The sequence below is a fragment of the Oratosquilla oratoria genome, chromosome 20 (assembly GCF_046742065.1).
Source record: "Oratosquilla oratoria isolate Oo_2021 chromosome 20, ASM4674206v1, whole genome shotgun sequence".
NCBI classification, from domain to species: domain Eukaryota; kingdom Metazoa; phylum Arthropoda; class Malacostraca; order Stomatopoda; family Squillidae; genus Oratosquilla; species Oratosquilla oratoria.
This window is the reverse complement of record NC_134796.1, coordinates 52,411,477-52,428,976: the sequence shown is the minus strand read 5'-3', so window position 1 is coordinate 52,428,976 and position 17,500 is coordinate 52,411,477. Positions and strand designations below refer to the sequence as shown.

At 38.7% G+C, this 17,500-nt stretch overlaps 1 protein-coding gene across 1 annotated transcript in view; it reads right to left on the bottom strand.

Moving 5' to 3' along the window:
• LOC143036081 (uronyl 2-sulfotransferase homolog pip-like) overlaps window positions 1-15,513 on the bottom strand; it is a 95,388-nt gene extending 79,875 nt beyond the window's left edge. Inside the window, exon 1 of the mRNA XM_076203337.1 lies at window positions 15,157-15,513. The gene's annotated coding sequence lies outside the window, so the exon portion shown is untranslated. The remainder of the gene's footprint in view (window positions 1-15,156) is intronic.
• Between the last annotated feature and the right edge of the window lie 1,987 nt (window positions 15,514-17,500).

Sequence of the window (17,500 nt, the reverse complement as noted above, 5' to 3'; positions counted from 1 at the left end):
TCCACGTAAAGATGGTGCGCGGCAGGGACAGGGGAGGACACTGCGGGGATGTGTTCCAGAGCTAATTGTTTCTGGAGGAGCACTGGGTCTATTTTCGAAGGTGACATGAGTCTGTGGAATCTTCCATGGATGCGGTTCGTGATTAACCTCGGCTATAGGGACGTCGATACAAAGGCACTGTAGGGTGGAACACTGTGTTCACGAGGGTGTGAACGCCGGGACGCAGCGGAAGGCGGGATGCGGAGGGGTCAAGTGAAGCTCTTACGACATGGGGATGGTGCGGGGCCAAATGGGGGTGAGTGGAGGCACTTGACGCTGAAGTAGGAGAAGTTGGCGTGTATACTCTTTTTCTAAAGGCACAAGGAGGTCTTGGAGAGTTGACTAAGGGCTGGGGAAAGATAGTCTATGACTGACCGAATGAAGGCAACATATATGGTTCTTGCCATGGGGATGGATAGTCCAGCGGTATTGTTGGTGAGCCATTTAAAGGGAATAAAGCGCCGTTCGAGGCGGTGGAGAAGATCTTGGATATTGGGATGGATGGGCTGACGAGTAGATATGGCTGGAGTGATGCGTAGCGGCGCTCCCAGATACAGGTATTGTGCGCAGGGCGGGATGACACTGTCCTGCAGTAAACACTTGGAGTATTCCAGGTTCCAGGGCCCCGAGGAACAAGCGGATGTCGACTCGTAGGAGTGCACACAGATGTCGTCAGGGTTGCAGGTAATGTTGTGCTGGGAATAGTGGAAAAAAGGAATTGCAAGCGGTGCAGCAATACGTTAAATAGGAAGGGGTTTAAAACCCCGGCCACTGGAGTACCAAGTTCGAATTCCATGGAGGTACTACACGCGGAGGGCAATTACTTAAGGGGAATCAGGCAGGTTTAAGGGTGACAGCAGTGGGACGGCTCTTAGGTGCGACCGAGGTGGTGGTGATGGCGCGCCTGTAGTCAGGGAGGTGGCCCTCCGAGCACGTTTCCTACATCCGTGCCATACATTGACCCCGAGTTCATAACAGCGGGGTCAATTCCACATGGATGAGTTTGGAGTGGGAGTGGGAGGCTGGTCATCTGTAAAAACATCATTAGTGAAGGTGGACTGATAGGAGTTGCGACGTGGGCAAGTACAGGAGGGATGAATGCCTGCACAGTGCACAAAAGCTATACTTGCCAATGGAAGCAGAGCAATGCCGAGATATGTGACCCACTCCCCAGCATTTGAAGTAACAAGGCTGTTCATCTTTCATCCTTCGAAACTCGCACGGTGGTCGGCAAGGAAGGAAGCTGGAGTGATATTCTGTAGGCAATAATAATAAATCGGATGATGGGTGTCCCGTGGCGGTCGAAGTGGCACCCGCTATATGCGACTGGATGGAGTTTTGCCTGAGACGGGTGACGAGATACGTGGGGAATATATGTAGTCTCTCGATCGAGTCCTGAACATCAAGCTGCAAGGATAAGAAATTACCCTTCGTGGCACTCTATGATTTCGGTACGTCTTCGTGAAATATAGATACCGAGAGGTGACAGCAGACATCTTCACCTCAGCCAACTCCGGATTGAGCCTGAATGACTTGGTAATATCAGCAAGCCAGCGAAGTTTCGTATCCACGGTCGAGTTCTCACGAAAGATTAATCTAACATAAGAGGTGAACTGCGGGTTGAAGGTGAGGATGAAGGTGAGGGAGGGAGTTATCGGAACCCGTGTTGTGTGAGTTCTTGTCGTGCCTGAATGACTTATAAGCTGGAGAATAGAGTTCACTCGTATACGAAGTCTGGTCCACGGGTCGTTTGGTGGCGCTGGTGTGGGTGTGGGTGGAGGCGTGAGTGGCGGTGGTGAAAGCGGTGATGGAGGCAGCTGCAATGGCGGCTGCGGTGGCAGTGGTGGCAATGGTGGCTGAGTAGTAGGAAGCAACGGCTGCCAGGGTGTGGGACCAACATATTGCTCGTGCATAGTCAATAGAGGCCAATGCTGCTCAGTGATGTCCTCGTCATCACTGAGAGCGAGGTCGGCATTAATATCGGTGAGGGTGGCAGGTCGAGAATAAGCCATATTGCCTCAGCAATATGGCAGAGGTTAGAATGTAGGGAATTGGTTCTAGTCGGGGTGCAGTGACGTGGTTATAACATCATGACACGTCGCACTCCTCATGCCGCGCATGAGCAGATGGGTGAAGCACTGGACAGGAGGGTTTTGGGCAAGGATAGGTTTTTCTTATCACAAATATTGACGAAGTCCTATAGCCCTCAAAACCCCTTATATCACAAGACTGACGCCTGGTGCTTGCTGTTGAGCTCTGCTAAGATCATCTATAATTTCTTCGAAATAGTTGGAGGTCAATTGCGAGTATGTTTACTTCCAGAGCCAACACTGGCCTATTCAAGAAGAGAGAGAGAGAGAGAGAGAGAGAGAGAGAGAGAGAAAGAGAGATAGAGAGAGAAAGAGACAGAGAGAGAAACCATTTAACAAAAATTGCCACGTGTACGAGATGAAAATGAGTTTAGTTAAAAAGAAAAGGAACTATGGATGAAATGACAAGGAGGGAAACTATTAAAAGTAGTATGAGCGCCTAATTATATAAACAGTAACTAAGATGGAAAATACTAATGACGAAAAGAGATCATCTCTGATGAAATACTTAATGTGACTGATTCTATTTGACATCAAAGAAAGCTTAATGTGCTTGACATTGCCATAGAAAATATATTTCATATCTAGGATTGTTTTTGTATACAGATTGGTTAATATTCTGCTTAATTTTCTTCAATTTACAGTTGTGAACAAAACTTCTGACCTTAATGTACATTAGAGGTCGTTGGGAATACACCAGTGGTCACCATTGTACTATTACCTCACAGATGAATAAACGTAGCCTTATGTTTACCTTCATTAAACTCAGACCATCGCTGGTTGAAGCTCATTCACTGATCTATGACTTATGTCACTGGCCAACGATATATGTCACTCAAGTGCCGATGAATTTTGTTCTCCACCTGTACAACTGGGTTGAGACCACGAAACAAGAAGATAGAATAGGACACTGGATTACATTTTGAGTGTTTTTTTAAGGAGAGTAAATAAGAGAAGTGGTTAAAAAATCATAATCTAAAAATTGAGGCAGACAATGTAGTGAGTAAGCTGACATTTTCATGAACTTTGTTCTCCAGCTGTACAACTGGATTGAGACCGCGTAACAAGAAGATAGAAGATGACACTAGATTGTATTTTGAGTGTTTTTTAAGGAGAGTAAATAAGATTAGTGGTTAAAAAATTCATAATCTAAAAAGTGAGGCACACAATGTAGTGAGTAAGCTGCACTTGCATCTAGCTATGTCAGTCTCCAAAAGGAAAATTGGATCTCTTTAACTATGTAACTAGAACAAGAGACATTACCTTTTTCTAGTTTTCACTAGACGATTTTATTCATACATGAGGATACTCCATCTGTTATAGGTGATATGATAATTGATAACAAAGAATACAAATAATTTCCAAGTACTATTGGATATTTTTATGTGGGAGTACATCAACAGTCCCTTATGCAGGTCAATTAAGATACAATATATGTGTCTAATATAATAACGTCTATAACTGTCTAAAGAGAAGTCTTAGGATCACATGAAGAATCGTCATCCCAGACTTCGACAAGGTGGCAATTCTTCATATGGGCTATCCAAGGGTGACCATTATTCATGTGGGCTATCCTAGGGTGACAATTCTTCGTGTGGACCATCCTGGATTTACGACTCTTCGGTTGTACAAGTTCATGACAATAAGCATAACCCTCATTCAACCTAACCTAACCTAACCTAACCTAACCTAATATCTTATCATGAATCTTGTAGATTATTAAAACGAAGACCTTTTATCACTTGTATATCATTGGTGTTGTTATGATCAACAACATATCGAGCAGGTGGGTTAACATACAATATGAATAAACTGTCCAATATCAGGAGAAGAGAGTATTATTTTGAACCTCGTTAAGTTTGTATAAAAAAAATGAAAATCTTATCATGTCATGAAAAATATCCATTATCATTTCCGACCAAAAGTGGTGGTGATGAATACATTTGTTTGTTTTACTTTATTTTTGAGAGGGAAAATCCTGACGGAGACGACATGCATTGTTTTGTATGTCATTAACAAGAAGGTTTCTACTTCTCTTATTTCTATTATATGAGGGTAATAGTTCTCAAAGAAGATGGAAAGAATGTTATCAACCCTCCTGTTACTATGCTAATTTTTTGTTTGAAGTTTTCATGCATGATTGAAAACATTTTAATGATAACAAAAATAATAATCACGACAAACTGCAATCCAAGCTTTGCGATTGAAATTTTATTTAGAAATTCATTATAATCGTCTGTCATTCACAAATTGCAATAACTAGCAGAGCCCTTATATACGGAGCTGCCTAGTGTAGGCCTTATGGTCTCTTGCAGTCTCCTTCATTCTTATGTTCTTATGTTCTTATGTACATGCCAAATTCCCTTGGGGGTGGGGTGGGGGGATTTCCAGTGACACCCCTCTCCCCCATCCCCAGTTCCCACCTCCACCATCTCTTACAGCCTGTTTTAGCTATTGGCTTGCGAAATAATTAAACAGATTTGAAAAATTGTACTTAGTGTCCTTATTGCAGAAAGGATAAGGGGAAAATATTTCATATTCTGTTCATTCTAACGGTAAAATATTCAGGGTTCCTCTGACATTTTTTATTATAATTATTTTGTCAGTCTTATAGGCGGCATGTCAAAACTAGAATTGCCCCCCCCCCTATATGTATGACCCCAGGGCATATGCAGCCCCCAACCTCATGTGAGGGTCCTGATAACTAGTCCACTGGAGCAGAGAAAAGTTAGATCCACGCATATGGCAACATCTCAACCAGTCATCTGTTGCCATACAAAAATCTCACTTTTCTCAGATCCACTTCATGACTCACTACTCGGGAATGAAGGAAGAAAGAAATAACAACAATAATTGATAGGAGATATTGGTAATGAAGAACAACTTGCAGAAATATTTGTATTCGAAAAAGTAAACATAGAAGAAAAGAATGACAAACCGCACAAACTGTGGAAAAAGTATAAAGGAAGTGAAAGGAAAAAAGAATGTAGGCTATGTAAACAATTTGAATAAAACAAAAACGAATCGCGTTATAGGCAGTTAGGTAAGTAAATAGGGTATTGGTTATAAAGGTGTGCTTATACAAAGGCAAAAATACCTCGAGGCTGAGCTTAAACCTGATTCTGTAGTAGTTTGAAATTTCTGTTTGTGAATGCCGTTCGAATGTGTAATGTTTTATTAGGATTAATTTGAAATATTATCTACATCTTCGATTGATTAATCTTTATGTTATTTTATTTATTATTTATTTATTTATTTGTTTATTTACTTTATCTATTCACTTTATTTATTTATTTAGTTACTTTATTTATTTATTTATTTATATATTCATTTATTTGTTTATTTATTTATTTAGTTAGTTTATTTATTTATTTATTTGTTTATTTATTTATTTATTCATTGCCCTTGTATGTATTTATGTTCCACCTTTTTATTTATTCGTTCATTTACTTATACATTACTTGGCAACTGCCGTCATCATGCACCATAATATGTGTTATGACCATCAACTTGTCTCCAAAATGTAGAAATAACTAAAACAAAGCAAGCATGTATAAATATTAAATTTACTAATATTGAGTTACACTATATTATTTGACTTTCTTTTATATATTTACTTTTTCATTTTAAATACGAGATTAATCTAGTCTTGCCTAACAGTTTGCGTTGTGCTGTGGATGATGGCCAGTCTGTTGCAGTCTTATAGTGTACATTAAGCTTTGTATAGATGACAAAGTGAACTGGTTGTAATTTTTTACTTAATCTGTCAAAGATAAAATAGACAAAACCCCAAAAGTTTTGAGTTTTTGTCAATTTTATATTTGACAGATTAGATCAAAACATTGTACCCTCTTTACAAGGCCTGTCTTGGTCTTTAATGTATCTCTGCATTACACAGTTAGTAATATATATATTTTACATATCCAATTTTGGAGGAATTCATCATTCTCCATTAGAACTTTGAAATAATAAAATTTCATTGCGTACTCCTACAATATCCGTTATAAAGATCCCTCCCCTATGAAAAAGTTACTAAAAGAATTAGTCATTGCTTAAAAAATTACGTTTTCTTTAAATTCTAAATTCAAATCCATTTTCTTTGTCTCGCTATTTACTTTTCCGTGTAACCCTTTCAGCTTTGTATCATACTTATGGACAGACATTGATATTTCTATTGCTAGATAGCTTTATTCATTGAATTAAATAAATAAAAATATAAATAAATAGTTATTTACTAGATTGCGGGCAATATTTTTTCTTTCCCACTTCTAGTGTTTTTAAAAGATGTGCCTCTATTTCCCGTTCTTTATTAGTCGTCGTCCTCATCCGTCTAACGACTGTTGCCGTTCTACGAAAACGCATCATTAAAACGGATTTCTGTCATTAAACGGACATGACGTCCCTAGCGGAAATATTTCTCTAATGTACCTTTCTTGCGTAAATTTAAAAGTATATAGTAGGACAAATAAAATAGTAATCTAACATATAGTTATTATACTCCCTACATTGATACAGGTTTAACCGCGTACAGAAGTTATCGTATTTAGCGGTACGAGGTGATTACCTGCACAGGACTACGGAAATGGCTAGTCCAGGACCAACCTTTATTGACATAACAAGCATTGGTAGCAGTCTGAGGTACTTCTGAGAACTCCATATAAAGGTACGAATTAAGAGCAGAGTTAGACACGCCTGATAACTCGGGATGATTTTTTTAATATATCGTGTTACATGTTTACTCGCAAAATGTATTTATATCTGTACCCTATATAATCCGTAGAGAAAACATATCCACTCATTATAGAAATCGACGTTTCACTAATAAATTTCTCTTTCACTAACTTTATCATCTCCCCACTCCCAACTGTCCAATTTCATACGTCATAACATCACAATCTTATCACTAAGAGTAGAAGAGTCATATTTTTCGACAGAGGACTTATCGATACAGTAGTTATTCCTGTGCATTAGACACCAGTAAATTTTGTTTCACATAAAAAAAACACGAGAAAATTGCGGAAATTAGAAATATGGACAAACGACACCCTTGTGTCAACAATTTTCATTTATCGTAGTAGTCAGATGATAGTTGGTGATATTGTTTTGCTACACTACAAAATTCTAACAACTCTAAGTTTTCAACTGTCTAGTTTAAACCTACCTACTGAAATAGAAAATTAGCCTAATCAAACCACTTCTTTATTTTAAAGCCATATACTAATGCTCTTGCATATACAATATCAACGACACATTGAAAATGTGAGGCCCATGACCTTGTATTATAGCATATCTGTTGGCTGATTAGGTAAAGTTGTGATTATTATTGGGAATATAACTACAATTGAAAACTATGCGGCCGGCAGTACCCCAATATTACAGTCAAACGAGGTAGAATAAACCATGGTAATACGAATACTGTAAGGTACGTTAGCGGTGTGGGGGGGGGTGAGTGCCAGAAAACCTCTCCACTGCGCAGGTAGATGATGACGTCAACGGAAATATCGAGACCAGGGTTCCGCGGGTCGAGAGCTGTCAGTCACTCACACACCAGTGTGTGGAGCGAAGCTCCATCTTCTGATTGAAGGGGTAGCTAAGGCAGACAAATAACATGTAAAAATGCCAACAGTTTGTATAGTGCAGAACTGCAATGCCGTTAGACTGAAAGGTGATAAAAATATATATTTCTTTTCACTACCCAAAGATAAAGAACTTAGAAAGAAGTGGATTGAATTATGTAGCACACACAATACTCGGTCATCTGGATAGGTATGCAGCCGTCATTTTGAAAGTAACTATTTATTAGCAACATTTCCTGAAAGTTTCATTCAATTGCAAATAAAGAGACTAAAGAATTCGGTTAGAACATAACTGAGCTTGGTGGAGATAAAGGTCTACATATAAAAACCACGCTTGACATGTCATCCCATCTAATGACTCGTCATGTTAATATAATCCACCTAATGTGAAAGCATGGAAAACACTTTTATAACCTTTCTGGCGGTCATATCTCAGATACTGATAATTTGAGAATAAGAAAGTGATACTGAGTAATTTCAGTATTATGTGAACATCATAGTGTAATTTTAAAGTTTACCATACATACAGATGGTTTTCTTTAAAGTTTACATTTTCTTTCACCTCTCACTCTCCCCTTCTGGATTTCCTATGACGTCACGGTGGAGGTGCGCAGAGGGGGGTGCTCAACGTACCTTATAGTATTCGTTTTACCTTGGAATAAACTGTGTTCGTTTACCCATTAACGTAAAGCGTCGAGGTGACAGTGCATTAGACACATATCAATATGATGTGGACACGTTATTATGATATAACACATGTTGCGTATCTAACGTGGATTGGGTTCATATAATTGACATACTAATTAGTTCCTGAATCGAATAAGTTTAATTTGTCTGTAGTGCGTGATTAACTACCTACTATTTCACGCAATAACACATATTCCACCTTGTCTGTTTAGATTATTCTTATATTGTTCAAATTATAAGTTATTTTGTATTCACTTTATATCGTATTACCTCCATTCACACGTAGGCGTGTAAGGACATACATATTATTTCTTGTGATCAAATATTTCTAACAAGAACACACCTAGTGAGATTCTACCCATGCAACCGTAAGTATAACTTTGCTATGTTCATTGTAGATCACAAGAAATCATAAGTATGTCCTCACTCGCCTTATAGAAATAATATGCATATAAAGTGATTACAAAATAGCTTACAATTAGAGCAATATAAGAGTAATCTAAGCACAGAAGGTTGAATATGTATTATTGTGTGAAATTGTAGGTAGCTAGTCAGGCCTTACGGACAAATTAAACAACTAGATCGATTCAGAAACTAATTAGCATGTAAATAACATCAACCCAATCCACGTTAGACACGCAACACGTGTTGTATTATAATAATGTGTATCCCGCCTTTGCATGAGTAATTATATGACAAAGGGCCTACACAGCAACAAAGTAATTATAAAGCAATCAGGCCCGGACGTCACGAGTTTTGAACTCGAGTACCTCGTGGATTAGAACATAAGAACATAAGAATAAAGGAGACTGCAAGAGACCATAAGGCCTACACTAGGCAGCTCCGTATCCATCACCACCTGTCATCCTCATCCATAAAGTTGTCTAATCGTTTTTTAAAACAACTGATAGTTTCAGCGCTTACTACATGGTTACTAAGTTTATTCGATTCATCGACCACCCTATTAGTAAACCAATTCTTGCCTATTTCCTTCTTAAATCTAAATTTGTCCAGTTTATACCCATTACTGCGAGTCCTGCCCTGTTGTTTTATTATGATGACCTTGTTTGCTTCACCCTTGTTATAGCCTTTGATCCACTTGAACACTTCTATTATAGATTCCATGAGTTACCACTTCGTCACATACATCGTTAAGTATTTCGAGATCTGATGCGATTTTATACCCAGGGCTGGGCTGACTGAAATCTATAGTCCTGAACCCGTTTTCTACGAGGTCCCAACAACCCCAGTGAATTACATAGCCGTTACTAGTGATTTGTTCTATAAAAGCAATGGTAAATTAATAAGATTACGATCATCTTCACTCAATGACGAATCGTAACCCAATGATGTGACGAGGGGCCCGACGTGACGTCATGCTCTGTAACGTGACATTAATCTCTTAACACGTGACTCAATATCACATCAACCCTTTATATTACGTGATGGATCTTAGTACGGCGTTGCAATACATTATGATAACAAGTAGTTAAATGAGCTAAATAGTAGATCCCAACCAAGGTGGACGGTCACTGTAAACGGCATGTTCATGAACTTATTGATAAGTTTAGGAATATATACTACCGTCCCGGGGGAAAGGTAAAGCCCCAGTCAGTACACTTTGCAGCCAACCGAACACCGATACTCCACCCCTTAGGGACCAGTTACACCAAGCTTACGACCTGTTTCCGACCACCTTCGACCGAAAATCAAGCGATTGGTCGGCGACACAAAACCTATGCAAGGAACTGAAATGGAAAAAAAAGTTAATGTGGTTGATAAGATAAACTGGCGCCTATTCAGTGTGTGTTGTAATACATTTATCTATCTATTTATCTATGTTATAACCGACTACCTGCAACTGGCCGGTGGTCGCCGGTGGTCGTAAACAGGTCGTAAGCTTGGTGTAACTCGTCCCTAAGGGGTGGAGTATCGGTGTTCGGTTGGCTGCAAAGTGTACTGACTTGGGCAACCACGTTAATTCCAATCATGATGATTTTGTATTTCGCTATAGAATATTGTAGGTTTTTCGATGGAGAATATATTCCTAAAGATTGTCGGTGAAGTTCATGAACACAATGTATATCTATAACAACATTGACTGGATTTATATCTAATGTCCTCAGATTCCCTGATGATACTAAGATAAGAGGAATAGCAAATGATAACTCTAATCAACTGGGTATCTAAGGAGATTTAGACAAATTAGAACAATAATAACAAAAGTGTCCAATGAAATTTAACCCAAGTGTTAATCCATGCACATAGATAAGTATAATACTAAGACTGATAAATATTTGAAGATTGAGATGGATCTTGCTATGATCATCAGTAACTTATATAAACATTGTATTTCTTCCTTATAAAACGAATAGGGTTGTGGGACTGGTAGCATGATCTTTTGACTTAAGTCCAGGTATCACCAAAGGATTATATAGGTCATTTGTCTTCCCACACTTGGGATATGTTGTATTCAAATATTTCACATTTATCATTAGAAATTAATTGATTAGAAACAAGGATCAAGAACTCGATTTAACAAAGTCAGGGGCACAACTGTGGGAGAGACAACGTCCAGACAACGCCACATGTAACATTCAACACCAGCATGGGAGTAGTTCACATTCCAAGACTGCAATACTACACAGAAGAACAAATACTGAAAATATTTGTAAGACGAAGAGGTAAAGGGTGTCGCAATTAAGTGTAGGTGTCGTATCATGAGTATTCATGATCTAGGCGTGAAACAATTGTTTTAGCGTAGTGCTCTTATATGACCTTTTTGTATAATCTCTTATGTCTGAAACGGTCTTTTTTGAACAAACTTAAATAGAATGTTCAAAATTTTCTTTAATAACCTCGAATACAATGAATGTTTTTCATAACTTCGAATATTCTAAAACGTTACTTTTCATAGCAACCCCGAGAGCTCTGAAATTACCTTTTTATAATAAGTGCAGAATATTTTGAATTTTTTTAGTAACTTCGTATTTTCTGAAATGGTCTTCTCCGCAACTATGAAAGTCTTCGGGGGAGAGAAGGTTGTCTCCCCCAGATACCCAGTACCTGCAACTCTTCACCTCATCTCCCTAAGAAGAGGACCTCGAATTGAGACTCGGGTAGTAGAAATCAAACGGAAGAATCAACTTCTGCCCCGCCACTTCCACATGGTACTCCTCAGGACCTACTCCCACCTGGGAGTTGCCAAGGGTGAGACAGAGACTTAGACTGATCAAATATTCATTCATCATCTTCCACTAAAAATTACTGCATCTTTCCAACTAGCACCCATAAGTCCAATGGCGATGCTGTTTGGCGGTGGGAGAAGGATTTGGTGATCTCTGGAAACCCGTAGTCATAACCCACACGGCAGGCGGTTTGGGCCTAGCGGTCGCCCTGTATGAGAGTGGGAAGTAGCATAGCCCAGTAGCCGCTTACACGACTGAGCAGTCTTGTTTAGGATCCACTCTATTTGGACACTCTAGAGAAGGTGTATGTGTACACTGCTCAGCCCCCGCACATAATGCCCCGCTACTGCAAGCAAAACCACCCTGTATCATCTTCAGGTTGCATAGTATACCAAACTGAAAAGTAATGCTGTAATACCTGCCATTTATTTTATATTGTTTATTTGTCCTTATTCGTCTGTTTGTTTATTATTATTTATTTGATTATTATTTATTATCAATTCTCTGTTCATTTATTATTATTTACTATTTACTTGTTTGTTTATTATTTAGATTTACCTATTTAATTATTTCATCATCATTTTATTGTTATTTTTATTTATTAATTTGTTTGTCATCATTAAAAAAAAATCGCATCCGACCTAGTTATGGACCGAAAGGTCTCCTGTCGGCATGCTACACCTTTGTATTCCTTTGTCCTCTTTGTCAGGGACACGATCCATAAGTTTCAGAGAAGCATGAAAATGAATGTGTTCCAGGGTAAAGGGGCATTTAGATGGCCAAACGGTTTGACAAACCCGGTTTGTCAAACAAGTGTTTGAAGTGATGTTTGACCGTGTGAATAGGGTATTTGGTTGTCAAACACGTTCGACAAACGTGTTTGACGACCAAATACCCCATTCACACGGTCAAACATCACTTCAAACACTTATCTGACAAACCGGGTTTGTCAAACCGTTTGACCGTGTAAATGGCCCTTAAGAATCACACTAGAACTCACAAAAGCGGAAGCCCTATAGTCCCTCAGACGAAACCACCTTGCCCCACTGTTTCCACTCAAACAACTACACCAAGAGAGACTACACACATAGTGCAAACACTCCATGCAAAAACCATTACATCTCCCTCTCCCCTCACCAGTGTCGTTAGAAACTGCAACCCAATCCCTCACCCCAATCCACCTGAAATACAAGAACCTCTTGTACAACCCTACCTCCCTTCCAGTCTGCCAAAACCCTCAACCAAAATTCCATTCCTCTCCCCTCACCAATGTCGTTAGAAACTGCAACCCAATCCCTCACCCCAATCCACCTGAAATACAAGAACCTCTTGTACAACCCTAAAGCCGCCCTTCCAGTCTGCCAAAACCCTCAACCAAAATTCCATTCATCACCTTCCACCACTCAACCGAACACACACTGTCTTCCCACATGAAGAAAAGAACACAATAACCTCCTTTACAGATCCTCACCTACAAACCAATTCATCCCTTTTCTTTATCCACCCCAAAACCAACAACCTTTCCACTCAAAGAAAAGATTTAAGTCCTAAAATGACACCATAATAGACGTAATGGAGTACATCATCTATAACACGCCAGTAAACTCTCCATCCCAAAAAATTTAACAAGTCATTCATCTGACCAAAATCAGAAAAAAATCACCGCAATCCACAATATTCATTGCAGCTTCAGCATCATTAAAGACACAAGTTGAAATCCATCCCATCCTAGATTTCCCAATAACCCTACCATACCCAATTGGAATGACTAGATATACAGTATGTCCAGTCCAACTCAACCCTCCCCCATTGAGTCCCTCTACCCTGAAAAAATAAATAAATAGAAATAAATAAATAAATAAATAAAAAAAATCCGATTGCCAACACCAACACCACATCAGACTAAATAGTGCATTCCGTTGTGCAGTGGAAATGTTGAGGACTCGTACCAAACTGGGAAAGCATACAAATAATTCTTCAATAATATAAACCTGACTTCACTGGTCTACAAGAAACACAGCAAGGCACACGCACGTCCCCATACTCAAAAAGCCGAAACCAAGTAAGGATGTACAGCTATCCTCATCCACATAAATATGTCAACACTACCACTTTTACACCATATTCCTCTCCAAACCACTGCTGCCAATATTTTCCTACATCATTCAATGACCATTTGCTCCTTATACCTTCCACCATCAGAAAACATGACGTCAGATACACAATTAGACCTTCTTAGCCAACTAACCCCTCTATATCTACTACTAAGAGACTTCAATACAATACATCCCCTTTGGACAGACAACCCTACAACCCCACAAGGTAAACTAATAGCCTTCCTCATAACGAATCATTCACTATCACTATACAGTACAAACAAACCTTCAGTTTTTCATAAACAAGCAATGGCCTACATATGGGCTAATCCTCCTTTCATACCAGATCTCTTAGCAGACCTACACCATAGTGACCATTTCTCATTCTTACAACCTTTAAAGGTTCCCTCCTACCTCCATAACCTCGATGGTTCCTTTCTTGAGCAAATTAGAAAATGTTCCAAATAGTTATGTACACAGCCAAAACAGAGGATGGTGGCGAGTTTGATGATGGTGGAAGTAGCGGTGGGTCCCCAGACTGACCGTGGTGATGACATCTAAATCAACGACAAGAAGAAGACTATCCTACAGTCAACACAATACTATCTTGTCTTACAAATCACGTAACCTCAGCAGTACAGTTACAAGTCTCGGAAACATCCCCACGACACATGGTCTCCTGGAAGACCATAGAGCAAAGAAGTTGACCTTCCACCGACTTCAAAAACGCCAAACCCTCAGAGAAACTAAACTCTTCAGAACAATCACGACTACAGAGAATAACGCGTCAAGGACGTCGAAACTCATGGTAAACGTACATTTCATCAATCACCTGAATTCCGATCTCCAAAATAAGATCAAACAAAAATCACCCTCTGACAGAGGGAAGAGTTCGAAGATGGATAATGTCAAATAAGACCTAAGACGTGTTGCGATGGAAGAATGGATCGCAAGGGCTCAGGACTTACGACAATGGAAGGAGATAGTATCTGTTGTGAGGGGTCAGCAAGAGGCCCTAACACCATCAGAGTGATTGGAAAATCCCTCACGCACTCCCTTTGTTTTCCATACCAAAGATCATACCAAGTCAAGTAGCCAAAAAAATAGCAAACGCCCTATTCCAGGCCAATCTTCTATTAAGTCCACACAGCACGTCTGAATGTTTTTCGCAGTGTGACAGGAAGATGAGGTGAAGCACATTTCAATATGGTTGAAGCTAGTTACATTGGTTTAAGACTAGATTCAGTAACAACAACAGTTCCAGCATAGCCCCAAAAACCCACATTCACTATCTTTTATACCAACAACCTTATTAAAACTGATTAAGTTGCCGTAGTGAGGGACAAAGATTGCACCTTCAGCCCAATTTAGTTATTAGGAGTTATTGTTTCATTTTCGAGAAATGCAAAGTCGACATTATGCTATACAAAAAAAAAAAAAAAAAAAAGAAGAGAGAGAAAGAAAGGAAGAAAGAAAATACCTGAGATTACGTAGTCACATTTTCACTTTTGTTTTTTATCTGGCAACTGCCGGGCGACTTTACTCAGCTACGGAAATCCTCAGGCATTTGAGAGCTATGGGTCATCTCAGCAAACGAGTTTAGGTGATTTGTTATCGTTTTTGTAAGCTTGGGGGTAAAATCGGTCGCTGCCAATGGATCGATATACCACGGTTGAGAGCAACGTAAACAATCTCTCCAAACCACCTGCTCCCCTTTCTTGAGGTTCCAGGCATTGCATTTCTTAACAAAATTGGCTTTACTAACTTGGTGAGGACGCGTTATGAGCGGCTTCTTCAAAGGCTTGCAAAAAGTGGTAACCAATACCTTGATCCAGCCGTCTTTGCACTATGCCCAGGCACTTCCCCCCAAGAAACCTGGAGTCCTTATCCTTAATTACCCAGGCCGAAAGTTTTGGATTCTTGTCAACTTGCTTCTTGCTAATTTTCAAAGTCCTGGATGCAGTTTTACATGGACAACCAATGAGAAGTTAGGGAGTGGGTGTGAACGCCGCTCCAATATCACAAAAACAGTGCCCACCTCTGCACTGAAAGAAGTTGGAAGTCTGTAACTTCATCCCATCATCTTATTTCTCTTGTACGGAAGCACTACTCTCAAAACATCACCACAATGCAATTAAGGTTAATCTAACAAATTAGTGATATATATTGAATAACAGAATAATAAATAATAATTGAATAGTAAATAAATGATAAATAATAACAAAAATAATAATAAATAAAAAACAAATAATAAATAAATAATAAAAATGTATAAATAAAAGTTATATATAAGGGAAAATAGTAGAAGAAATGGCTTCCAATCAGAGCACAATTTCTACACAAATGGTCACTGGCGATGCCGAAGGCCAACTGAGCACGAACCAGGAATCATGGTCATGCCAACCATAGATAAATACGACATAACTTATATCGTACATCTACCCTTTATAGATAAGACTTTGACAAAGAAAAAATAAATTGATAAATAGAAATAAAATTAAAATAGTATTGGCAAGCACAATACATACATACACTTACATTGGTATAAGAAACAAAATCTGGATTTAATTAAGAAACAAGCAATCTATACTCTATCAGATAGTTAGGAGAGAAACAAACCTAATTTGCAGTCTGGCAAAAATAATCTTCATGATATTTGCGTCAGTGAATCTTTGGAATTTATTCCTTAAATATCTGAATTAATGGCCAGTTTTATTCATATCTTTGACGAATTTTTTCATAATGCGCTAGTTTTTTGTTTTAATCAATTTATTACGTTCAAGGAGCGTCGAACCTAGTACAAAAGTGTAGCTATGTACAGTATACTAGTGACACACAGGACACTCTCGAATCATAATTGACGGAATTATTTACAGTTTATCACCCACTAAAGTGCGGGTGATACAAAAAATATATCCAGTGATCACCTTCTGGCAAATATTTACATATATAAATAAGTAATTGTCGATGAGGTATCAAAGTTGTTGGCATATGGGGTGTAGTGCAGCCTGCTAGTGCGTTAGCGGAGTCATTGAAAGCGTGTGGTCTCCATTCGATTAATTCTGGGTTCGAATCCCGCACTTCTGTCCGATACCCAGCAGTGACTGTTAACTGCTCCTCATCTTTTTTAGCTTAATGTACAAGGAAGGTAGATAGATTTTTCAGAATGAACAAGAAAATGACTGATATTATTGTTCCCTGGAATCAGTGATAGTTGTTTTTGACCACGCTTTCTTTGCACAGTTATTTATTCATTTATTTGTTTATTTATTTATTTATTCATCTATTTCATTCTATTTTATTTTATTTCATTTTTTTTTTGTCTTGACTTCTACTCACAAAGGATGATAAAACTCTGCGTCACAAAATTGTATCGTAGGAAAAAAAAGTCTCAATCTTTAAATAACCACTCCAAGTCCTTATACTTATTTTTTCATTAAAAAAAAAATAATGATAAAGCGTCACTACTTACGGCGGAGGTCGAGGTGACTGTAGTTAGAATACTGCCCCCCAGCGAGTTGGACCAAGGGCATAGTTCGATAAATTCCACGCTACAAAGCCCTCTGGAAGAGACACCATCCTAGCCTCCTGAGCTTGCAGAGTGGGCCACCTTCACGCCTATTTATGACGAGTAGAAAAAAAAAAAAAAAAAAAAAAAAAAAATATATATATATATATATATATATATATATATATATATATATATATATATATCGGAGCTCTCGTGGATCGGTGGAGAAATTTTTGTCTCAAACGTGGGAGGCCCGAGTTCGATCCCGTCAAATGCCAGGCAATTGTTCAAGTCACACCAATTTCTCTACAAC